General features: G+C 39.1%; 1 pseudogene; it reads right to left on the bottom strand.

Annotated features, from left to right (window-relative positions):
* The window catches only part of LOC149252824 (AAA-ATPase At4g25835-like), a 33682-nt pseudogene that overhangs the window by 3016 nt on the left and 3164 nt on the right, over positions 1-27502 (bottom strand).

Here is a 27502-nt window from a genome sequence, read left to right as displayed (position 1 = left end):
AGCCGGAGGGTGGAATTAAGGTCCATATAATTTCCCTGTTGATGAGCCTCATCATAAATTTTCTAGAAAAGTTGTTAGTTACAATCATTTTGTCTTAAGAAGATATTTTTCTTAATGTAAAAATGATATAAGATACGAGGGTCCTCGAAAGAGTCACTTGTCCAAGTCCATGAATTGTGAAAGACTCCATCTGTGTATTTACCTAGAAGTTCAAACTAATAAATCTATCTAGTCTCTGTTTTATGGCATATTTCTCTAGCTTACATTAGTCTAAGTGTAGTTCTTCATGTACAACGTTCTCTCGTTACTTAGCCAAATTATTGTAGTAATCCAAAGTGATATATATATATGTATGTATGTATGTATGTATGTATGTATGTATGTATGTATGTATGTATGTATGTATGTATGCCTAGAAATACGAGTAGATAAATCAATCGATTGCAGGGCAATGATCATGAGCTCTTCCAACGATGAGAGTTATCCATTTGACCATTACACCACATATCAAGCTACAAGAATTGAAATTTCCGTCATTGAGAAAAATTTTGGGCAATTTGAGAGAGTCATCGATTCGTAGCATTGAATCACAACCATCAAATCTCTAGCTAGTCAGATCTCATCGGATAATGAAAGTGCAGACCACCAATGATTTTCTTCACACCAAGCCTTTCAAACCCAAGAAAAAATGCCCATCAGGCTTACGAAAGTGGATCAATTGTGGAAGTTTTGCATGTCCGATGGTTCTTCGATTTTTAATTTTGATGTGAGATTCCCACTATTAATCCATTCCTTGACCGCATCTTGTAACACTAAGTCATATAACCATAGAATTAGGTTAGGGTTCATTAGTGGCCACCAAAGGTTTTGACTTGCATACCATGTAATTGGGGAGCCAATGGGAGTTATAGTACAAGGTCTAAACTCACTAGAGCATCACTCAAGCTAGAGATTAGTTCATTGAAACAATATAATTGTTTTTTTTGGGAAATTGGCTAGATGTTCGACTTGTGTTCATGGCCAAATATCTTGGTTATGACTTCAAATTAAATTATAGGTCAAAGAGGAATGGAACAAATTGTGTTCGCAACTAAGATATTGGCCCGTAGTGCCAAATAGAATTCGAAATACCAACATAGCGTGAATCCTTGAAGGCAGACCTGAAAACACAAAGGACAATTTTCCCTCTACTAGAAGAAAAAAATTGAGCAAGGGTCCATCAATGTTGTACATTACGTCATTAATGCAACAACAACTTAGGAAAAAAGATCAGGAGAAGACACTCAATAGCCCTCTTTTCATGTCTTCTACCATGATTAAGAGCTTCTACCATGATCAAGAGTGTCAAGTTGATGGATGATTGAACACTTCTTTGTCCTTATCTATGTCATTTTTAATATTCACTAACAACAATAATAAACATTGCAAACAACCATTGATATTTCAAGGATGTGGTCATTTGAAAAGAAATATGTTCATAGTTAAAAAAAAACCAGTTCTTTCACTTCCTGATTTAGAGCAGCCATTTGAGATACAAATTGGTGCAAGTGACTATGTTATGGGAGCGGTCTTGATGGAAAATGGTAAACCTATTTGTTACGATTCTGAAACCTTTAACGGTGCAGTGATTAACTATCCAACATATGACAAAGAATTGTATGCTTTGGTGCAAAGTGTGAAAAAGTGGAAACATTATATGATTGGAAAGGAAACTATCATTCACATTGATCATCAACCATTGCAATACTTGCAATCACAAACCAAGCTACAACAAGCGAGGCATTTCAGATGGATGGGTTTCTTGCATCACTTCCACTTGGTGATAAGGTATAAGAAAGGTATCTATAACAAAGTTGTTGGTATGCTATCTAGATAAATTGTTAATGCATTTGTTATTCTGAAGCATAATTATATCATGCATGAGAGCTATGTTGACCAATATGCTTTGGATGAAGATTTTAAGGATGTATATGCAACTTTGTGTAAAGGAAACTAAGTAGAAGAATTAGATTACCATGTTCATGATAAATTTTGTATCATCTTGGCAAGCTATGTATTCCATAGGGAGAAAGAGTCAACATCATAAAGGAAGCACATACTTCTCTTATTGCGAACCATTTTGGTGTAGGCAAGATGGTGGCACAATTACAGAGGTATTGTTATTGGCCTCGTATGAATGAAAGTGTGTCATGATATGTAAGAGGATGTTCTTTGTGTGCTACTAGTAAGCCTAGAAATAGAAAGTTGGGATTGTATACTCCACTTTTGGTTCCTTCCCATCCTTGGGAAAGTGTTTCTATGGACTTTTTGGGAGGACTACCTATGTCTAGGAAAAATCATGATTATCCTTATGTTGTTGTAGATCGTTTAAGAAAAATGTGGCAGGTCAAAGCGAAACAGACTGCAAAAATGTTCTTTCAAAATGTATGGATGCATTTTGGGTTGCCCACATCAATTATTTCTGATCAAGATTCTCAATTTGTCAGGAAATTTTAGTCAAGATTATGGAGACTCATGGACACCAAGCTGAAGAAGAGCACAACATTCCATCCACAAACCAATAGTCAGACAAAAGTGGTCAATAGAGCAGTAGTACATCTCCTTTGTGGTTATTGCAGCAAGCATCCTAACCTTTAGGATGAACACTTACACTTCATTCAACATGCTTACAACGAGGCTAAGAATTCATCGACTCAAACATCTCCATTTGAGGCATGCTTGGGATACTTACCAAAATCTCCTTTAGATTTTATCTTTGGGAAAGATGTTGCTATTCATGGACATAATGACATAGATAAGGCCAAGGAATTTATTGAAAAAGTTCAATTAGTGCATCAAATGGTACAAGAATAGTTGGAAAAGAGATAAGCCATGTACAAGACAAGAAATGATAAGCATCGTGTTGACCACAGTTTTCAGGTTGGAGATGAATTTTGGATTTACATTAGCAAGGAGAGGCTTCAACGAGAAGGTAAAAAACTAAAACCAATCAGATATGGACCTTTTTAAGATCTTAGAAAATTTTGGTATTAATGCCTTCTCGTTGGGTTTGCCTCCATATATGCAAGTCTATGCAGTTGCTAATGATGAGAACTTGAGATTATATGAGCTTCCTTTGATTGAAGATCAAGGAGAGAATTTTCAAATTCCTTCAATATAAGATTTCTCTCCTGAATATCTTGAATAATTGCAGCAATATACTATCCTTGATAGAAAAACAAGAACTTAAAGAAGATGGAACATGGAGTACCTTCATGTGGGTCTCAAGAGAAAAAATCCAAGCAAGGCCAAATGGATTAAGATTGGAGGGGTGAGGGAACTGTACCTCATCTATTTATTGACTGAAAACTAAAAATGATATTTTGGAGGTCCAAAATATTCTAGTGGGAAGGAGTGATCCAATGGATGAATAAAGTGTTCAAAAGAGCCCAAAACTAGTGACAAAACGTATATCTCGTTGTCCTGAATCCAACACAAATTGAATTGCTCAAAACCAATATAATATGCTCCACATATCACGTTTCGATCGTTTGCCTAAATAGGTAACTTTTTTGCAGATTGAAGTAGAAGACTGCTGACTGGGTAGTTCATACGATCACTCAACAGGCTCACTGTGTACCTCGGGCCAAAGGGAGGATGCCAAGTGTCTACACTTGATTGGTTCATGGTTGTTGAATTTTGATTGGATGTTGGCTTTTTTTATGGATCAATGATTGGGTGCCACGTGGCACTCTAAAACAATGAAAAAATTGTTAAGGATTGAGCTAGTGTCTACCGAGTTCAAATTGATGAGCTAAAAGTAGACAGGGGCAACGCTTTACCAATGCACTACTGGTGGTTCTTATTAAACATTATTCCAAAGTTTTATTTAAAGTTTCGACAATTTCAGTTTGGGGAATGGGGTCGGGGCTTAATCCTTGGCCCTCAGTCACTGCATGCCATATAACCCATGGCAGAGAAACTGAGGGGTCAAGGATTATCCCCAGCCTAAGGTCACATAACCAGCATAGAACTAGAGGACGAGCGCTGGAGAGTTGACAGGTGAGGGGGCTTGGGTATGGCCCGACCCCATGGCATATGGAGATTCACAAGATTGTGGCACGAGTGGAAAGGTGTCAGGTGATGGGTGTAAGAACATGGGGGCTAGACTTGGGTTCTATGAATTGTTGGAATCATGGCCTGAAAATTAGGGGCTAAGCCTGTGGGGGTGGGTGTTTATCCCCAGTCCCGGGCCGCATGGTCCCATGTGGCCCAGTTTTTCTGCCATAGGGGTCATTGTGCATTTAAACGGCCTGACAAATTGCACCCAAACTGATGGGAATCTTGCTGGCGCCAGGCAAATTTGGCACTCGACGATCTCAAGAATTGTGGAATTCGTAGAATAGTTAGACAAACGAGCCAATTTGTAGAGTAGTTAGCATCGAAACTTCTCTAGCGCATAACTTTCTCAGGTTTTGGCCAGATTGAGCCCAACAAGAGCCAAGTTTGGGGTTTTGGGTGTTCTAGAGCCATTGAAGATATTATTTTTACATTCTGGGAATTATAAATCTATGAAATCACATATCTGAGCACTTAATGAAAGAGGTCCAACATTGGAAGTTGGAACAAGAGATGTAACCCAGGAGGGGTGAACTCCTTTATCATTTTGTTGTCTTGTGTTGTTGTGTATGGTATATCTGTCTATGTTTTTATGTTGCAAAATAATTTTAAAAACCATTAATTTATGTACTTTTGCAAATGATCCATTGCCTAAAAAAAAAAATTTACTTGCACATTTTTCCATAAACCTTCAATTTTGTAATACAGATCAATTCGTCAGCCATATTGAACCCTTTAGAGTGGAGAAAATGGAGAAATTATCTCATATGACTATTTTTTCCAGTGGGTCCCAATCGACCAAATTGAGGTCTGAAACCTTTTAGAAGAAGCATCAAACGATGTTTTTCTGGGGGGGTAAAACTTTTTTGCTTAAGTGCAACACCTTGTAGCATGATTCTACACATAGATACCTTACCAACGACACAAGAATCACATCAATCGGAATCATATGCAAAAGTCATGCCACTTGGAAGTTGACCTTCCTATTTTGACAATCATAATTCGAGGGGATGCGATGTCAACCCCCATTACTCGTGGAAGAGGGGATAACCACGTGATCATGATGAAATACAAATTTAGAAGATTCCATGTTGTAACTCAAGTTTATTAATTTTTAGATTGTTCTATGTTGATTCAATTCTTTTATTAGAAATCTTTCAATAACAATTAATATTTCCAACCATCAATCTTATTGAAGATAGAACAATAAATGCAGTGACAAAGGATACAATCAACACATCAACAAGAGAGTGAAAATTTGGTAAAAGACCAGGGAAAAACCTACTATGTGGAAAACCCTTTGAAATTATTAGCTCTTATTTAGAATAATACACTTTATTAATTAATTTAGGTCTTTATATTGACAAATTGTAAATACCAATTTTGCATGACATTATTATGGTTGTGCTTTTTTTTTTGTAAGTAAGACAAAAAATTCATATTAGAAAAAAATATATACACAATTTACATAGTTGTGATAATGTCAAAGATAACCATTATGGGACCAACTTCCTTTCATGGGGAAACCAGAAGGTCCCAGATTGAAGCATGAGGTCCAAAAAAACTTAGTGGTAAACAAAGTTTTAAGATAGAGTAACAAGTTTAGACTGAGCCAAAGAGTATGACAATAAGAACTGTATACCAAAAAAAAAACCCTGTGATGATATGCTTGAAAATTGAGATTAAGTGTCATTGTGAAATACTAGAGAAATAGATTGCTTACCTATGCTAGTCAGAAAGGTATCTTGTATGTTGTTGGTCAACTTTGTAGCTACGACTTCCTTTGAATAGTCTTCGATGGTGAGACACCCAAAGGAACTAGAAGCCTATTGAGTCAATGCCTTCACATCTTCCACATTTTCTAGACCCTACTTTAGAACATAATATGTCCAATAAAAGGGGGAGGGAGAAGCAAGCATGTTAGTGGAGGAGCCAATGCCATCTTGGGAGTTGGAGGAGGAGGCAGTGAGTGGAATTGGAGGGAAGGGGATACCAGAGAGACAAGAAAGCTAACATAGGGACTAGCGAAAGTGATTGATTTGACAATTTCCTTCTGCAACCTTCAACTCAACAACGTTTCTAGCCTGTTCTTGTTTCCATATGTTTCTGGCTAGAAGATTCCAGACGACCTATTTCCCATCTCTTAGACGCATGCGCTCATTAGCTTCCAGAGAAGTAACCTTGTGTTGAATGCTCAGAGGAATGTTTGAGTCATTAAGAGTCGATTTCTTGTCTTCTTGTGGAGGTCACCCACAACCACGACCTCCACCTTCTCACTTGACGCGAGTACACTCACAAACCATGTTGACTAGCAAAGGAGGGCAGTGGGAGGAAGATGATTTGTAGAGGGTGTATTTGCTAATCTCCTGATGGGCATGGAGAGGATGGCTAAGGGGGAGATAAGGGCTCATAATGAGGAAAATGAACATGAGGCAGTTGGATAACTAGAAGGAGCTCCAAAGACGAGGGAGTGGAGAGCGGTGTAAATGAGGCATGTTGTCAAAGTACCTCGAAATCAAGTCATAGATATGGTTGATTAAGTTATAGCTCATCGAGATCAATGTGTATGTGTGCCAGCTAGAAGTATTGGAGTTTGCCAGGGGGAGTGGAGAGCGGTGTAAATGAGGCATGTTGTCAAAGTACCTAGAAATCAAGTCATAGATATGGCTGATTAAGTTATAGCTCATCGAGATCAATGTGTATGTGTGCCAGCTGGAAGTATTGGAGTTTGCAGGTCGTCACTTGTGATGATAATGAATGAAAGTGATTAACGCTCTGAGGACAACAGTGGACAATTTACACCTGCACTTAGGGAATTAATATAATTGTGTTGAGTTAAAAAAATGATAAACTTTCAAAATGAATAAATACATGAAATTATAGATAATTATATGAAAGTGTATAGTAATAAATTTTAAAAATCAATGTATTACATAATTATAAAGTGAAAAATTATGTTTAATATAAATAATGGTTACATTAAAAATCTAAAAAAATAAAATTGTTAGTATTTTTTTAAGATGAATAAATATTAAAATTTAATTTTATAAAACCAAAAACATTACAATAAATGTATTTTTTAAAAATATGTAAAAAATTAAATTATTAATATTTATATAAATTGAATAAACATCAAAATTTAAATTTTATAGAACAAAAACATTACAATAAGTATGAATTTTAAAATTACAAATGAGTTTTCAACTTATTGGAAACAAAATTACAAATGAGCTTTCAACTTATTGGAAACAAAATTACTTTCAACTTATTCAAAACAATAAACTGATTCAAATTAAAGAACATATTTAAATCAGTAACATAATTATTTATTTTTACACTTTTAGTTTGTATATATTTTTTATCTTTCTTTCTCTCTGAAAATATTTTTTATCTTTCATGTTTTTTAGAAAAATAATGTGGAAAGAATAAACAACAATATTTAGTTATGTAACAAATAGATAAAACAAAAACGTTGTAAATTAAAAATTTATTGTAAATATATTGAAATTTGCATAAATTTTTAAAATTTAAACAATATTTCAAATATATTTTTCATTTAACATAAATTATAAACTTATTTTTAAAAAAAAATTGAAATTAACCAAAAAAAAACTACATTAAAAATATTTATTAATAAAATAAATATATAATACATGTGAAATATTTAAATATTATTGTTAGATAAAACATATTTCATTAGTTTATAAAATATTTTAATTTAGATTGACAGTATAGCATATAACGATTATCTCAAAGGAATCCAAAATGATTACACAAGTACCCAAAATGGAAGACAACCTCTAGATGAAGGGAAAGAGGGTGGTCGGTTTGTTATAATTTAGATAATTTCAACAGTCGGTGTTTTTTTTCGCGGGAGAGCCGAAGCAACCAGGGTTTCTAAAAACAACAGAGTTCGTCTCTCATGGTGGGCGACAGAGGAGGGAGCTCGGCTCCCTCCTACAAAGAACCTGTAGCTAGCAAAAGTAAATCTCTGACGGGGAACAAAAAAGATTGTACGAATGAAAGGATCAAGGATAATGAAAAGGAAACAGATGGGACCAAAACCAAGAAAAACAATAGCACCAAGGACAAAGAGGAAGAAGAAAAAAGTCAGGGTTCAAGAGACAAAAAACAAAAAGGACCTTGCAAACCAAAAGCATAAATCACTCCTAGAGTAATATTAAATGATCCTGCTCCACAGGTGCACAAGGAACATATGGGGACCTACGCCATTATCTATAAATTCATGGGACTATGGCCCACTGAAAAAGCTTTACAAATGTGGATCAGGTATCACTAGAAACCCAAAGCAAGCATTGACCTACATCTTGGGTTAAAGGGATTCTTTACAGTGGTGTTCTCAAACATCGAAGATAAAGACAGAATATTCGAAGGACGACCCTACTTTTTTGCAGCTGCCGGTCTCTACATGAGGCCTTAGAGGATGAACTTTGTCCCAGAGCAGGAAACGTTCTCTTCAGTTCCAGTGTGGGTAAGGCTCTATTCTCTACCTCTTGATTATTGGCAAATTGAATCGCTAGCTGCCATTGGAAATAAACTAGGACATTTTGTCAAAGCTTCTGAAGCCACAAGAAGAGGAAAACATACCTCCTTTGCTAGGATGTGTGTGGAAATGGATCTATCAAGTATGCTTCCGGATGAAGTCATCCTGGAAGTTTTTGATGAGGAATGGGTTTAGACAGTGGACTATGAGCATATCCCTTTCAGATGCCATAGATGCCACAAACATGGACATCTGTTCAGAGATTGCCCTCTTAGTAAAGCAGACAACAAAGATAAACTTAATTCAACGAAGGATGCAGAAAACTTTCAGAAAGTGGTAAATAAAGGAAAATGAGGAAATAAGGGGCTAAAGCAACAACATAGCGAAGGGTAGAAGGTCAGTCAGAACAATTTTCAAGTGCTGGAAGAGAATGAAGAAATCACAAGAGAGAACCAATATCAGGAGGAAGGCACTAATGAAAAAGACAAAGAAGAGGACAAAGAACAATCTCAAGATATTGATTCTCAAAAAGTAGCAATGATAAGTGAAACAGAAATGGAGATGGACCAGAAAATGACCCAAAGTGAAACAGATCTGGAAGATCATGAACTACAAGAAATACTCAACAAGGAAAACCTAGATCTGGAAGGATTCTTGAAGCAGGGAACCAAAGCAGGAATAGATTCACTATCTCAAGAAGAATGCAACAGAATACAGCAATTGTTTTTATGGAAAACTCAGGAAAAAGGACTGGATAAAGTTAAAAACATTCACAAACAAGAGCACAGAGGGGTGAAAACAATGAAATCAACTCCAGGATTAGCTACTAGAAATCCAGGAAAGAAGAGGGGCAGGAGAAAAAAAAATGAGCTCTTGATGGAGTGTGGAAAGCTAATGATAGATTCGGGTAAGATGAAAGATCTAACCAGTTACTCCTTTACAAATATTTAATTATGAAGTTCATATCTTGGAATATCAAAGGTCTAGGCAGTAAAAGGAAACAAAGAATGCTAAGTAACAAAATGAAAATAGCAACACCAAACATAATCTTCATTCAAGAAACAAATGCTCCATTCAGAAACTAAAACAAATACATAGAAAATGGCTTAACAAATTTAAGTTTCTAGAAGTTAAAGTACAGAACACAGCTGGGGGCATTCTCACTTTATGGAATCCCCAAAAAGTAAGCATAATAGATGCAGAGTCATCGAGAAATTATTTATCAGTTATCATTCTACCAATGGGGGTGTCGCTCGCCTTCCTGGTCATGAATGTTTATGGTCCCCAACGAATAGATGAGAAATTCAGATTTCTTGACTCCCTGGTAGATCTCAGAAGCAGATATGTAGGAATACCTTGGGTCATGGGAGGAGATTTTAACATGATTAAATATCTTTCAGAAAAAAAAGGAGGTACTAGAATGCTAAGAAAAGATTCAGTAGCGTTCCAATCCTTCACAGGAGATATGAAACTGGTTGACCCTGAAATGCATAACGGATTTTTTACTTGGAATAACAAAAGAGGAGGTGACACCCAGGTCGCCTCCAAGTTAGACAAATTTTTTATCTCAGAGGAGCTGATGTTCACTAATAAAGAAATAATGGCTAGAGTTCTCCCCTTTGGAGGCTCTGATCACTGGTCGATTCAACTTGATATCAAAGGGATTGATTCTCCCAAGAATATACCCTTTAGATTTGAGAATATCTGGCTCTCCCACCTAGATTTCATCAGCAACATTGAAAAATGGTGGTCCAGAGATTTGCAGATCTAGGGCAGCAATATGTTCCTCCTTCATAAAAGACTGAAGTACGTAAAGCTCAGACTCAAAGAATGGAACAAGAAGGATTTTGGCAAAATTTTCGTAGACAAAAAATCAGTGGAAATTAAACTACAGGAACTAAACCAAGCATTGATCATAGAGGGTTTTAATAAAGTCAAAAGTGAGCAAGCTAATAAATACAACCAAGAATGGGGGAATTTATGCAAACAAGAGGAAATATTCTAGAGACAAAAGTCTAGAGTTCAATGGCTCAAAGAAGGTGAACGAAATATCAAATTTTTCCACAGATCCACCATTGCCAATAGAGCGCACAATAGAATCTCTTCGATATTGAATGAGAATGGGGAGCTTCAGATCACTCATAAGAATATCGAAGCTATGCTGGTTCAACATTTCAGAAGCATCACAAAGGAAAGTAATCTACACAAAGAACAATGCATCAAGGAAATTACAAAAAATATCCCTAAAATGGTGTCTAGAGAGGATAATTTTAACCTAAATAAACCAGTAACTGAAGAAGAAATCAGTGAGGTTATCAAAGACATGCAGAATGGCAAAGCTCTAGGTCCAGATGGTTTTAATATAGATTTTTTCAAGGCCTGATGGAATGTTTTCAAACAGGATATTTTGAATGTTGTAGAGGATTCCAGAAGAAGCATGACCATTCTGAAAGTCCTCAACACCTCCTTCATCTTCCTGATCCCCAAACAAGATGCAGCCCTGACTCCTGATAAGTTCAGACCCATTTCTTTATACAATGTGGTGTATAAAATCATATCCAAGATTTTGGATAAGAGACTCAAACCTCTTCTTCCTTCTTTAATTTCAGGGGAACAATCTAGTGATGTGGAAATAAGACAAATGCTAAACAATATTATTCAAGCCCACGAGGTAGTTCATTCGCTTACCAGCAAAAGGCACGCTGGTGTGATCATGCAATTAAATATTGCAAAAGCATATGACAAGGTGAACTGGATTTACATTAAGAAGGTCCTTATTGCTTTTGGGATTGATCACAACTGGGTCAGATGGGTTATGGCTTTGGTTACTTCTTCCAGCTTTTCAATTCTGGTGAATGGCTCACCCTTAGAGATCTTCACTCCTTCCAGAGGCCTTAGGCAGGGAGACCCATTCTCTCTCTTTCTCTTTATCCTCATGATGGAAGGATTGGGTAGATCCATTAAACAAGCCAAAGTCTCAGGAAAGATCAAGGGACTTCAATTAATGGAGAATGGTCAAGCAATGACTCACCAACAATTTGTGGATGACACCATGCTCCAGGGTATCCCCACAGTCAAAGACGCTTCAGCGTACAAACAAATCCTAAATGACTTTGCCTTGGCTACAGGTATGGAAGTTAATCTTTCCAAATCAAATTTTTTTTCCTTAAATACTAACATTGCAGTTCAGAGGAATATCTCCAGAATTTTGGGCTTTCAAAGGGATTCCCTCCCTTCAAAGTATTTGGGAATTCCCCTTATATCTAAACCATTGCACAAAAGCATTTGGGAACTAGTACTCAACAAGATGCAAGATAAACTCAAGAAATGGACTTTTAGATCGTTGAACCTTGCTGGTAGGTTGATTTTGACAAAGGTTGTTCTGCAATCTATCCCTTTTTTTTTCTTATCAACCCTTCCAACTCCCAAAGGGGTTTTACAGCAATTTAGGAATATCCAGAGAGACTTCCTTTGGGGCAAGGAGGAAACAAGGAAGAAATGGGCCCTTGTTTCTTGGGATAAAATCTGTAAACCCAAAAGTCATGGAGGTCTTGGCTTAGATGATCAAGAGATTCTAAGTAAAATTTTATGTGCTAAGCTCTAGTGGAGGTGGGTTAAAGAACCAGAAGCTCAATGGGCTAAAACCTGGAAAGAAAAATATGCAAACTCCTGGCAAACACATGATCTTATAAGAATGTTTGGAAACATAAAAGGCTCTCATATTTGGAATAAAGCCTGGGAAAACAGAAGCCTAGTACAAAACAATAGCTTCTGGGAAATCAGAGTAGGAGATCTAGCTCTCTTTTGGGAAGACAAATGGGAACAAGAACCAAAACTGATAAGAGAGGACTCTATAAGCCTCAAGCAGGAAACAGAGTCCCAAGGCTTATTAAAAGTCAAAGATTTCTGGAATCTTCCTCATGACTCAGGAAAGTGGAGAAACTAGAGAAGTATAAAATGCAGAGAGGACAACCCCACAAAAGCAAAAGCAGAGGAACTCATGAGCATGTTAAAACAAAGGAAAATCTTGGTAACAGATGGGTAGGATCAGTTAAGATGGGGCTTCAACAAACAAGATACCTTTAATATTAAGGAAGCAAAAAGACTTATCCTAAACCTTGATCCTTGTGTTTTGGTGAAATCTTGGCAACAACTTTGGAGTCACCAAGGTTGAATGAAGATCAAGCTTGTCATGTGGTTAGTTCTTCATAAGAAAATATTAACTTGGGAAAATATGTGAAAGTGGGGGGTTATTGGACCTTCTAGATGTCAGTTATGTGAAGCTCAAGAGGAGACAATGGAGCACATTCTCAACAAATGCACCTACACCACCTGGCTGTGGGATTCTTTTTACACCATTTTCCAACAGACAGACAGATATAAGAGTAGTATCATTAATACCCTGAACAAGTCGAGAAATAACTTTTCAGAATTTGAGATCCTTAATTTGGCCTAGACCTTAATGCCAAGTTTCATTATCTGGAATGTTTGGAAAGAGAGGAATACAAGAATTTTCAAGGAAGAAAAAACTACTCCTCTTCACCTGTTGGATATGATCTTGAAACAGATTAAGGAGATAGCTTCCACCACTATGCGCAGTTATCCCAAGAACCCTCCCACTCTAAATGAATTGAGATCCCTCAGGCATCTAGGCATGCAGGAGATCATTTTCCATGGACTTCATAGAAAGGAAAGAGATTTGGAAATGGAAAAGGAGGTCTGGTAGTCTCCACCAAAAGGTTATCTGAAATGCAATATTGATGGTGCTTCAAAAAGCAACCCTTGAACAGCAAGTTATGGAGGGGTGTTAAGAGATGAAGAAGGAAATATAATATTTATATTCCACTACCATTTAGGCATAGCAACCAATAATATGGCTGAATTAATGTCTTTGGAACAATGTCTAGAGCTTCTTAAACTAAATCACAGCTCAAATGTTATTATTGAAGCAGACTCAGAGATCTCTATAATTGCAGTTAAGAGAATCAGTTGTGGAAAAGCGCCAAAAAGGGTCTCAAAGTATTGGAGACTAGTACAAGTGTACAAAAGAATTCAAAAACATCTCCTGAGTCTTCGAACTATTAGCTTCAATCATGTTCGTCGAGAAGCCAATAAACTAGTGGATTTACTGGCCAACCAAGGAGTGATTAATTCAAAAAGTAGGATTGAGATGACGCGGCAGGAGGCACCACAGAGCATATTAAAAGCTCTCTACAATGAACAAGTGGTAGAGGACAGAGAAGTTTTTAGACATTGGGTAAGAAGGAAAGGCATGGAATGAAGCTCAATATGCAAGTTCAAACACAGTTCTTCGGTTGGTACTGGGAAGAAGGGAAAACTTTGAGTGGATTCATTATCCTTTGGTGTAAGTTAACCAGTCTCCTTTTTCCTTCATATTGCAACACAAGGTTTAATGTACCGTCAGCGGCTGCATCGGTTGTGAGTCTCGAGGTAAGCTATCACGGGATGGATGGCTGGATCTTCCCAGCGAAGGAAATTCTCATCCATTCCTATTATAAGTTGGATAACCTGGCTTTAAAGTGGTTTACAAGCGGTTTCCAGGTGATCGCTGGCCTTTTGAATGGTAAGTGGTATGGGCGTTTTGAGAGCGATTCCACTAGGCTCTCGACACGTGGCTAGGTTGGGGTACAAAATACCACCCTCCATCGCACCATAAAACTCAAGCACCTTAGCTTTCCAATATTTCTCCAAGCGGTCCATTTGTGTAGATGGATTCAACGGTCAGATTTGGTCATGCAATTTTGTGGGGCCATTTGTATGATCAAACTTTGCGAGTTAATGTTGGAAGGATTCTGGAGTTTGACTTTGGGCTAAAGGTTAACCGAGGGTACCATTTGTGAGGTTCGCTTGTCCTTTATTTATTTTAGTGAGTTATATTCATGGCAAAATGGCCTTGATTTTTCCGAAGTCCATGATTAAGTTTGGATTTTTGTTTATATTGTAACATTACTTTTGGTTTATTAGAATAGAAGGAAAGTCTCTTGCTTTAGCAAAGAAAAAGATAGTATAGCATATAACATGGTAATTTTTTTATAAAAATAAAAATAAAAATGATTTTTATTTTTTAAAATTATAAAGAAAAATAAGATAAAAATACTTATTCTTTTAACATCATTTACTGCAATCAACTAACATAATTTAAAATTAGTAAAGAAAATTACACAATAATAAAATGTATGTGAAAAACATGCAATTATATTTATCTTATTACTATATGATAAATAATTAATTTAATACTTTTAATACAAAATATTTATAATAAATATTAACTATTGCACGTCATGCACCATATAAAAGCTCAAATGGCCATAAGTTACGAAGAGTTATAAGAAAATGATCATCGTGAAATCTTAAAAACATTATAAAAGCTCAAATGGCCATTAGTTACGAAGAGTTATATGAAAATGATCATCATAATCAAATCTTAAAAATATTTTCAGATATTTTTAAGATTTCATTATGATGATGATTATTTTCTTATAGCTCCTCATTAACTTATGGCCATTTGAGCTTTTATATGGTGCATGCAGTGCAATAGTAAATATTTATTATAAATATTTTTTTATTAAAATGTATTATTTATCATATGGTAATAGGGTAAATATAATGGCATGTTTTTTCATATACATTTTACTTTTTTGTAATGTTTTTTTATTAACTTTGAATTATGTTAGTTGATAAATGATGCTAAAAGAATAAGTATTTTTATCTTATTTTTTTTTATAATTTCAAAAAATAAAAATCATTTTTATTTTTATTTTTATAAAAATTTTCTTTCTTTCCTTAGCATTTTGAAAATTAAAATAATTTCTTTTTTTCTTTCTTTGAACCGTGCTACGAATCCATGCCAACGTCCATCTATTTAAACAGAGATAGAGAGGTGGGTGTAAGGACCTGCGGTCCTTATGCGCACGCTCCGGCTTGAAGAGCGACGAAGGAAGAGCGAGCCTTGACTTAGCACGCGAAGGCATCAAGTTATAATGCGTGTGGAAGGAGGGCGAGCTGAGTTATATGTGTGGAAACATGGGTTTGAACGTATGGAGGCCGACCTACGAACATGAGCAAGGCCGACACATAGTAGAGGTGTTTGCAATGGAGTAGGGGCGTTGGGCAAGTCGGCTGGGTAGCCAAGACTTCGCCCTGCCTTGCATATATATTGAGGAGCATTAAAGCTCATTCGATCATCATACAACCATCGCTCAACATGTGAGAAGTGCGCAGAACAAGGTGAGGATGCAACAAGAAGAAGGAGGCCGTAGATTTGGGTGATGCGCCCATTCTTGGGCGAGGCCGCATGGAGGTAGCAGCGTTTCTTGGTTTAGGTGAAAGGCGTGGGTAGAGGAGCGCCCGCCGATTGGAGTAGGGCGTGCACAAGTGTGTGGCGCCCGGGTTATGCGACGAAGCGCCCGACGGTGAAATGTTGGTGGGCGCCCAGTTTGTGCGATGGCTTCGCACCAGTTCTTGGGCGACTCGGGTGAGCGCCCGCCCGTCGTGCAAGTGTGCACGGTGTGACCTTTGGTGAAGTGTTGAGATTGTGAACAGAGGTGTGTCTGGGGCAGAGGCACCCGTGTGTGGTGACTTGGAGGCGTGCCCGAGTTGGGCAAACAACACGATCGTTCGACAAGGTGAACGAAGGGTTGGAGAGTCGTGTGGCGACCGTGCGGAGGTGCTAACGAGCTGGGCAACCGATCTTTCCGAAGTTGTGAAAATTGGCTAAGTGTAAATTTGGGTTTTCCCAAGATTTAACTTGTAAAGCTTTGTAACATTGAAGATTGTATAATATATTGATTCGGGCAAACTCATATTGCAGGGAGTTGCCCCTCCCTTTATACTGTTGTGCATTTCTCTTGTATAACGTTGTTTATGTGAATGTTATGGGCTTTCACTTGTATAAATGAACACATTAATAATACTTGGTAATAAAAATAAGACTAAGTATGGAATGTTAGGCATAGTCTACAATCGTAAGTATTGATGAAAAGAAAATGATTGGTAGTGTCGCACCTTGCTATAAGCGGTTGAAGGAATACCGTAGGTGTAGGGGCGTGACAGTTGGTATCAGAGCTGGTGAACTGAATCAATGAGCTGATTCTACGAAGACCGAAGACTTGAAAGGAAGTTCAAGCTTTGTAGGTAATAGGTGGAATAGTAGGGTGATTCAGGTGAATGGTGAAACAGGTTTAGCAGAGGTGAAGCTTAGTGCTTGGACCAAGCTGAATGACAAGACATGGTAGGTTTGGAAGAATGCGAAGGGAAGCTCTTGCTTACCTTATACAGGTTGAAGCGAATGAAAGAAGAGAATCCCTAGATTCGAGATAACCTTGAAGTCTTGGAAAAGAATGTTGAAGATGAACTTCTTCAACTTGGTTGGGCAATGGAGCAAGATGAAGTTGCAGATTGTGCTGACAAGGAAGAGGAAGCCGTGATGATTGAAGATGTTGCAGTCATGACAACGATGGAGGATGAACTTGATATTGATCAAGTTGGACTAGGATCGTGTAGTTTGCAGACATGGATGGATGAGGATACTCATATGGAGGAACCTCATGATGATGATGTAAGTACTATCGATACTTGTGTTTCATTTGAGCATTTGGTAGATGGGCTGTATGCAGGGAAGAGCAAAATCAGTTTGCCGATGCTAGGGAGGATCTTACCATGGATGTCTACGATGAGACCTTGTATGGAGAAGCAAGGATTGTTGATTGTTTGAGGACTTTTTGGGGTTGTTTGTGACCTTATGGCAGAAGGTACAAAGGCCCGTGACAAGGGAGGAACATGATGATCGTTGCAGAGGATTGGGTCATGCTTTAGCCATATGGAGAATTGGCTAAGTGCCCAGCATGATTCATGGATAGATTGGAGGGCACACACTTGAGGGACGATGATGCTTGGGTGGACTTCTCATGGTTGAGACCAACAGCAACTCTTGGTGGAACCTTCAGTGGAGGAGCCATGATGAGGGGGACTCGTGATGTGATGATGATGATATGGTTGGGTGACCGATTTCACTAGACTGAAGATTGCCGACTTAGATGAGGATGACCGATTGTTGTGATGGGTCTACTTGGTTGGATTACATGGGAAACTTAGTCATGGGCATCAGGTTGGAGACATGAAGCATGGCAGTCTTATGCAGGGACATTATGCAGGAGCACTTGTAGAGGTGTCACTTATGGGCATCCAATGAGGAGTGCTAAGGCAGGGATGTTGTGCAAGTGGATTTGCTAGTGTGACAGGGAGATTTATTATTTATGAGCTGATGGAGTGGTTGTGCACTCTTGTACAACAAGGCCATGGACTTGGATGGAGTTGTGAGAAAAATATGGAGCATTCCTACTACATGGAGGGCTGAGGCATCTTGCAGAGACCTTTGGGCTGAGACTTGTATGCTTACTGAGATATTGGTTGGAGATGACTCATGGAGCTCATGATGACATGAGGTTGTGACTTTTAGGGACTTCATATATGGTGGACTTGGAAGATCTGTTGCATTGAGGAGCTGAGGTCAGAGACTTTGATGCAGGATGGGGTGCATACTTTCAAGTACATGTATGGGAATGGCTTGAAAGAGTGACTTGATGTGGAGGATCGATATGAGGCATTTTGAAGTGATGGAGTTACAATGATGATGATGCCTTGGTGGCAACACTTGGGCATGGGTTGAGCTGAGACTTAACCACTTTTGACACATGGGACTTGATTGACCTATGATTGTGGGCAGCACATGGATAGATGAGATAGGTGTATACTTGTTTCTATGACAGACTTGAGGGATGGCACATTGCAGATATGATGGAGGTTGCTTCATGGACCTGGATGTGACACATCGACAGTCGGAATTTGATGAGATGGTCTCTTCATATTGAGGAGGCACACATATGGATGATGATGTTGGTGTAGATGTAGTTGATTTCATGCAGCACATTAGTGTTGGAAATAATACTGAGAGGGGGGGTGAATCAGTATTATCTAGCAATTTAATAAATCTTCCTTATTTGATCTTTGAATTATTTTTGCATGTCAGTACCATAAAATAATGAGCATGAACAAAGAAAAACAGATAGTCACACCAAAGAACACAAGATGTAAGGTGGAAACCCAATGTGGGTGAAAACCACCTGCTGCAATATGTCTCTATCTTCTTTCAAATTAGAAACTTCTTTTACAATGATTTTGTACTGGTGCAGTCCTTTACCAGTACGCAGGCTGCAACTTGCAGAGAGCTACAACTCTCTCTCTCTCTTGTTTTCCAGTCTACTCCTGGAAGGGAGCTACAACCCCCTACTTCTTTTCATAAAGCATTAGATGATCAACAAGTACGTAACAGTTACAGTTCACTACAGATATCAGATCAGCTATAACAGAAGTAACCCAAAACACCTTATCAACAGAGAAATTCAATCAACAGAATATCTTAAGATAGAGACGCAGTTTTTCCTTCTGTGGCCTGCGACCAGACGCAGTTAACCTTCTGCTCCCCTTCGTCCACACGCAGATATCCTTCTGCTGTGCTGCGTGCCCACACACTGTTCCTTTAACTGCTCTGCGTTCTGTTGCTTCAGGGACGCATTCAGAAACACTATCACGCCGCGTCTTTCTGCTACAGGGACGCACCCAAAAACACTATCGCGCCGCGTCCTTCTACTACAGGGACGCACCCAAAAACACTATCGCGCCGCGTCCTTTTGCTTCAAAGACGCACCTGAACCTTGATCGCTCTGCATCCCCACGCAGATCTCCAGTCACTGAACTGCGTCCCAGACGCACCTGAACTTCGTCTGCCCTGCGTCCCCACGCAGATCTCCAGATATTGCACTGCGTCCCGGCGCGCTTTCCTTTCACTGTACCTGCGTCCCTTCGAGTATGAATGATTTCAAGACTTTAAGTGTAACCCAAACAGTCAGATCTACAGATCTGATCTTGCGCCAAAGGGATCTCAGTCCTTCAGTAGATTCGCCTTTTAGATCTAGACCAGATCTCACCCAATAAGATATTCAACCAAAGACATTCATAAACCAAATGATCTCCTTTGCTTTATATAGGCAAGCTCCTCCTCAAATCATGGAACAATACCACGAGCCGACACCACAATAACACTATACCGTCGGCTAGATACCAAGAGTAAAACACAAGAAACCCCCACGTGTGCTTTTCTCTGCCTTAAAATGTGTGCACTGGGTGGACGCACCTCCTGAACGGCTGGCCTGCGTCTCTGGACGCGGCTTCTGCATGGTGTACCTGTGGGTATGCACCTTCTGTAAGGTATACCTGCGTCCTCCTTATTTCCTTCAATATTTGATAGCTGATCATCAACTTCTGCTGCTGACTTGAAGAGCAGTGATCTGTCACCTGAATGGGTTGCCATCAAGGACAACACTTTAGTCATAATGCCAACAATCTCCCCCTTTGGACTTGATGGCAACCTCACAAACTTCAGCTTCATTCTCCCCCTTTGACATCAAGGGCAAAAGGGGTATGCTCCCCCTAAGAACATGCTCCTCCTGAATATGAACCAGATCTGCAACAAAGAACCATAATCCACCATGAAAGAGATAGAGATATATTGCAGCTATTTCCAAGACCTCCTTCTGACCATCCTCCATAATGCCAACAATGCATTATATGCTCCCCCTGATCCTGTACCATCAATCAGAAAAGATTCAACAACAAGATGATGCATCAACAACCCCCAACTTTTGCCTGAGGTACTCAAAGGTGTCCCTGGGCAATGGTTTGGTGAGAATATCAGCAACTTGTTCCTTAGAACGAACATACTCCAACTTGACCTTCTGTTCAAGCACTTGTTCTCGGAGAAAATGATACTTGATTGGTATGTGATTGGTTTTTGAATGCATAACCGGATTCTTTGAGATGTTGATTGCACTTGTGTTATCACATAAGATGGGGATAGGTGGTGTACAAGTGATTTGAAAATCCTGCAAAGTCTGCATCATCCAAAGAAGTTGGGTGCAACAAGATGCAGCAGCAGCATATTCCGCTTCAGCTGTAGACAAGGCAATCGAACTCTGTTTCTTGCTGAACCAAGATACCAGTCTGGAACCCATAAAGAACGCACCACCACTTGTGCTTTTCCTGTCATCCACGCTTCCGGCCCAATCTGCATCTGTATAAGCATGAAGAGTAAGATCTGTATCTCTAGGATACCATAAGCCATAATTTTGAGTCCCTTGAAGATATTTGAAAATTCTCTTTACTGCCTGAAGATGAGTCTCCTTCGGATTTGCCTGAAATCTTCAAACTATTCCAACTGCATGCATGATGTCTGGTCGAGTACCTGTCAAATATAGTAAACTTCCAATCATAGATCTGTAGGTTGGTTGATGTACTGCTGCAGATTCATCATTTGCACTGAGACTACATCCTGTGACCATGGGTGTACATACTGGTTTTGCATCTTCCATGCCATATTTCTTCAAAATCTGTTTGAGATACTTGGTTTGAGATAAAAAGATTCCTCTTTCTTTTTGTTGGATTTGCAAACCAAGGAAATATGTTAGTTCTCCTAGCAAGGATATTTCAAATTCTTTCTGCATGACCGAGGCAAAGCTTTGACTCATAGCTTCTTCATTGCTGCCAAAAATAATGTCATCTACATACACAACTAGTATTAGCAATTTGTCATTTTCAACTTTTATATACAGATTTCTATCTGCTGAACCTTTTGAAAAACCTTGTTGATGAAGATATTTGTCCAACCGGTAGTACCAAGCCCTTGGAGCTTGTTTGAGACCATAGAGAGCCTTTTTCAATCTGCATACAAGATTTGGATCATTTCCAAGAATGAACCCATCTGGCTATTCAATGTATACTTCTTCTTCCAAGTCTCCATTCAGAAAGGCTGATTTCACGTCCATTTGAAATACTTTGAAGTTTTGAAAACTTGAGAGAGCAAGGAACATTCAGATGGCCTCAAGTCTTGCAACAGGAGCAAAAGTTTCTTCAAAGTCTATTCCTTCTTGCTGCGCATACCCTTTACAAACAAGTCTGGCTTTGTTTCTAATTACTTCTCCATTTTCATTCAATTTATTTTTGAAGACCCATTTTGTTCCGATAACATTCTTATTCTTTGGTCTAGGAACCAGCTCCCAAGTGTTGTTCTTTTCGATTTTCTCAAGTTCTTCATCCATTGCTTTCATCCAACATTCATCTTTGCATGCTTCTTTCACATTTTGTGGTTCAGTAGAGGAGAGTCATGCCAAATAGCTTGAGGCTTCTGCAACTGTTCTTCTTGTTTGTACACCTGCTTCTTTCTGCCCCACAATCTGAGATTCTGGATGATTCTTCTGAACATATCTGGATGGAGTCTTTTCTTCTATTCTTGTTTGCTCCTCTGGCTCTTCTTGAGGTTCTTCTTGAGGTTCTTCTTCTTCATCATCCTGTCTTTGAGGGTAGCCTTCATCTTCTTCGATGTCTTCATGATGGACTTGCCTAGGAATGTATCCCTTCTCATCAACCACTACATCAATGCTGTCAACAATTCTGCCAAGTCTTTTATTGTAGCACTTGTATGCTTTGCTATATGGAGAGTAGCCAAGAAGAATGCCTTCATCTGCTCTAGGTTCAAGTTTGCCAAGCTGCTCATCAGTATTCTTGATATAGCATTTGCTCCCAAAGATTTTGAAGTGCTTTATGGAAGGAGTCCTGCCACTCCAAAGCTCATGAGGAGTTTGAGTGCTGTTCACCCGGACATTTGTTTTGTTGAGAATAACAACCGCAGCATGTGCAGCTTCACCCCAGAAAGTTGCGGGAGTTCCTGATTCATCAAGCATAGCACGAGCCATTTGTTGGATTGTTCTGTTCATTCTTTCAACAACTCCATCTTGCTGACGAGTTCTAGCTGTAGAGAATTCTCTCCTTATCCCATGTTCATCACAGAAATCGAAAAATTCATTTGAAGTAAATTCCCCACCTCTGTCGGATCTGAGGCACTTAATTTTGTGACCTGATTCATTTTCAACCAAGGCTTTGAAGGATTTGAATTTTTCGAATGCTTCATCTTTGTGCTTCATAAGTCCTAACCAGACAAACCTGGAGAAATCGTCAATAAATAATATCAAGTATTCCTCTCCTCTAGGTGTTCTTTTCCTGAATGGACCACATGTATCTGTATGTACTAGCTCAAGAGGCATGCTAGCTGATCCTTCTTTCTCTGGAAAGTTAGTTCTGGTTTGTTTTCCAAACTGACATGATCTGCATATGGTGTTGTCAGGAATTTTGATATCTGGAAGATCGCGAACTGCCTGATATTTGCATGCTTTCCTTATTTGTGAGAAGCTTAGATGTCCCAACCTTCGATGCCATAACCAGTGCTCTTCATCCTTGCTCAGATAGCATTGTTGTTGTCCTTCTTCAAATATGTACAGATTATTTGGAGTTCTTTTGCCTTTGAGTACTGTTTTACCTGTATCAAGATCACGAACAAGACATCCATTCGATCTGAAAATAACCTCGGTTCTTTGATCACACATCTGGCTGACACTTAGAAGATTATGCTTCAATCCATCAACATACAAAACATTTCCAGCTTTGACCTTTTCTTTTAACTGAGCAATGCCTTTTCCTTTTATAGTTGCAGGAGTATCATTTCCAAAAGAGACTTTCTTTCCCTTTTCTAGAGCAGAATAAGATTCAAGTTTTTCTTTATCACCTGTCATATGCTTCGAACATCCACTGTCAATGTACCATAGATTTTCCTGTCCCTCTGCATAAAATGCTATTCCACATCTTTCTGTTTGAGGTTCCTTTATTCTCCATGTTTTGGTGCTTGAGGCTTGCTCCTTTTTCTGCTGAAACCTGCTCCTGCATTCAGATTCTTCATGACGAAAGTTATTGCAAATAGAACATTCGACTTCATTTTCAAGAACTGAAAAGTTGTTATAGGTCCTTTTTGTAATCCCTGTCATACTTCTTTGTTTTTGAGCTTCCCTAGTCATGATTGTTTTATATGAAACACATTGAGCTGCTTTGTGACCAAAGTTATGACAAGAAAAGCATTGTCCATTGCAGAAACTTCTGCGGTTATCGAATCTACTAGCCAACTGATTGTAATTTCTATTTTCATCTATTCTTGGACAAAATTGAGAAGATTTTACCTGTGGCTGGTTCACCCTTAAGATGGATTGCCCTTGATAGTTTCTGTTTGTAATTCGTCCCTGCTTTACCTGATGATCTTCATTGTTCTTTTGCTCATTTCTTCTTGCTGCATCAAGATAACTCTTTGAGGTGGATGCTTGAGAGGTTTCTCCATTGTAGCCCAGACCTGTCTTGTTTAGAGGAGACCGCTGCACATTGATAATCTTATCCAAAGTTTCAGATCCTTTGACAAACTTAAGATTAATAGCTTTTGTTTTCTCAATCTCTTTTCTAAGACCAACAATTTCTCCTTCTAGTTTTTCAAGATGTTTTTCCTTTTCATCAATTTGAAATTGTAGAGTATCAATGATCACATTCTTTTCTTCTATACATCTGTTGAGTCTAGTGATTTCATCATAAAGGTTATCCACATCTCTAGGATCCATATAATCATCATCTTCAAATGCCATTAATAACTTATATTCATTACCTCGTTCATCTTCATCACTGTTTGATAGACCATCACTATCTTCATGGGTGTAGTAGCTTTTCTTATTTGCACTTTGTTTCTTGTTCCATCTAGCAAGTTCCTTTCCTTTATCCTTATAAGGACATTTTGCAGCATAATGACCTACTCTTCCACAAGCAAAGCATTTGAAAGGTAGCTTACCTCTGAACCTTCCCGAACCCCTTTGAAGATTTCTGACAAAATTTGATTCTTCTTCCTCTTCTTCTGGAACATGGCTTGCTTCATAGTAATCTTCTTTGCCTGATGCCTTGAAAGCAGCTTCCCTTCTGTCTGATGGACCTCCCTTTCTCATTTCATAAGCAGTTAGAATTCCATGTAGCTGAGACATAGTGAGAATTCGGAGATTTTCCTTTTCTTCTATTGTAGATACTTTAGATTCAAACTTGGGGGATAATGATCTTAGAATCTTTTCAACTACTATAGCCTCTTTTATTTCTTCACCCAAATTTTTCATACAATTAACAATCTCATCTACCCGAATAAAATAATTAGCCACACTTTCATCATTATACATCTTGAGAGTCTCATACTAAATCCTGAGAGTTTGAAGTTTAGCTCGCTTTACCTGTTCATCTCCTTCATAGCTCGTGACCATTTTGTCCCATATCTCTTTTGCTGATTTGAAGTGCATTACCTTCATGAATTCCGTTTGGGATATACTTCCTAATAGAGTACTGACTGCTTTTGCATTTGTTTCATACTTCTTTTTCTCAGCTGGATCTGTAGGAGTAGCTGAAGGAAAAGCATAGCCTGTTTCTACAATGTCCCAAACTTCTGTACCAAGAGATTGAAGATATGCAGTAACTCTTACCTTCCAATAATTGAAGTTTGTCCCATCAAAAACCGGTGGCCTGATTGATGCTTCTCTCTCGTAGTTGCTCATGATGAACGATCTACCTTCAAGCGATCAAGCTTCTCTGAAGGACCTGCTCCGATACCAATTGTTGGAAATAATACTAAGAAGGGGGGTGAATCAGTATTATCTAGCAATTTAATAAATCTTTCTTATTTGATCTTTGAATTATTTTTGCATGTCAGTACCATAAAATAATGAGCATGACCAAAGAAAAACAGATAGTCACACCAAAGAACACAAGATGTAAGGTGGAAACCCAATGTGGGTGAAAACCACCTGCTGCAATATGTCTCTATCTTCTTTCAAATTAGAAACTTCTTTTACAATGATTTTGTACTGGTGCAGTCCTTTACCAATACGCAGGCTGCAACCTGCAGAGAGCTACAACTCTCTTTCTCTCTCGTTTTCCAGTCTACTCCTGGAAGGGAGCTACAACCCCCTACTTCTTTTCATAAAGCATTAGATGATCAACAAGTACGTAACAGTTACAGTTCACTACAGATATCAGATCAACTATAACAGAAGTAACCCAGAACACCTTATCAACAGAGAAATTCAATCAACAGAATATCTTAAGATAGAGACGCAGTTTTTCCTTCTATGGCCTGCGACCAGACGCAGTTAACCTTCTGCTCCCCTGCGTCCACACGCAGATATCCTTCTGCTGCGCTGCGTGCCCACGCACTGTTCCTTTAACTGCTCTGTGTTCTGTTGCTTCAGGGACGCATTCAAAAACACTATCGCGCCGCGTCTTTCTGCTACAGGGACGCACCCAAAAACACTATCGCGTCGCGTCCTTCTGCTACAGGGACGCACCCAAAAACACTATCGCACCGCGTCTTTTTGCTTCAGAGACGCACCTGAACCTTGATTGCTCTGCGTCCCCACGCAGATCTCCAGTCACTGAACTGCGTCCCAGACGCACCTGAACTTCGTCTGCCCTGCGTCCCCACGCAGATCTCCAGATTCTGCATTGCGTCCCGGCGCGCTTTCCTTTCACTGTACCTGCGTCCCTTCGGGTATGAATGATTTCAAGACTTTAAGAGTAACCCAAACAGTCAGATCTACAGATCTGATCTTGCGCCAAAGGGATCTCAGTCCTTCAGTAGATTTGCCTTTTAGATCTAGACCAGATCTCACCCAATAAGATATTCAACCAAAGACATTCATAAACCAAATGATCTCCTTTGCTTTATATAGGCAAGCTCCTCCTCAAATCATGGAACAATACCACGAGCCAACACCACAATAACACAATACCGTCGGCTAGATACCAAGAGTAAAACACAAGAAACCCCCACGTGTGCTTTTCTCTGCCTTAAAATGTGTGCACTGGGTGGACGCACCTCCTGAACGGCTGGCCTGCGTCTCTGGACACGGCTTCTGCATGGTGTACCTGCGGGTACGCACTTTCTGTAAGGTATACCTGCGTCCTCCTTATTTCCTTCAATATTTGATAGCTGATCATCAACTTCTGCTGCTGACTTGAAGAACAGTGATCTGTCACCTGAATGGGTTGCCATCAAGGACAACACTTTATTCATAATGCCAACAATTAATACCAAACATCATGGACAACATGTTGCAGATGAGATGAGGACCACTTCATGGACCTGAGCATGGCTTACTTATATAGAGATGGATCCTTGATCAAGTTGAGGATGTGACGGGATATTCTGAGAAACAACTGATGGTGGCATGAGGATGTGCATTCTCATGGTTTGAGCGTGACAGTTGGATTAGCTACCCAACTAGTTCAGACATGGGGGACATCAATGTACAGAGATGTGTTAGCATTTGTTGGAGTATCATGGTAGCAGTTCACACGAGGACGACACATGATGAGGTCGACACGGGAGGTTGCAGGAAGCATGTAGCTTGAGATGGAGGGGCCAGCCTTCCATGATGGAGAGCAGCATGTGGAGATTGTGACAGGGTGGTCGATGATCATGGATTGAGATGATTTCCGATGTATGACATACCGATGGAGTGTATACCTTGGTATGGTGATCTTGGTGACAGATGGTTGCTGGGACGAGACATGATAGAGATGGTGGTTCTACATATGTTGCAGGGATGTTTGCAGTGTGTGGAGGAGTTGACATCATGGATGATACAGTTGTTGATGATCTTGGTGGATGGATACCAATATTGTATGTTGTCAAGGACGACAACGACTTCAGGTGGAGGAGGATGTAAGGACCGGCGGTCCTTATGCGCACGCTCTGGCTTGAAGAGTGACGAAGGAAGAGCGAGCCTTGACTTAGCACACGAAGGCATCAAGTTTAAATGCGTGTGGAAGGAGGATGAGCTGAGTTATATGCGTGGAAGCATGGGTTTGAACGTATGGAGGCAGACCTACAAACATGAGCAAGGTCGACACATAGTAGAGGCATTT

The sequence above is a fragment of the Pinus tabuliformis genome, chromosome 7 (assembly GCF_031772625.1).
Source record: "Pinus tabuliformis cultivar Carrire ecotype Pingquan chromosome 7, CPIR1, whole genome shotgun sequence".
NCBI classification, from domain to species: Eukaryota; Viridiplantae; Streptophyta; class Pinopsida; order Pinales; family Pinaceae; genus Pinus; species Pinus tabuliformis.
Note: the sequence above shows the minus strand (reverse complement) of the source record. Positions and strands in the feature narration are given on the sequence as shown.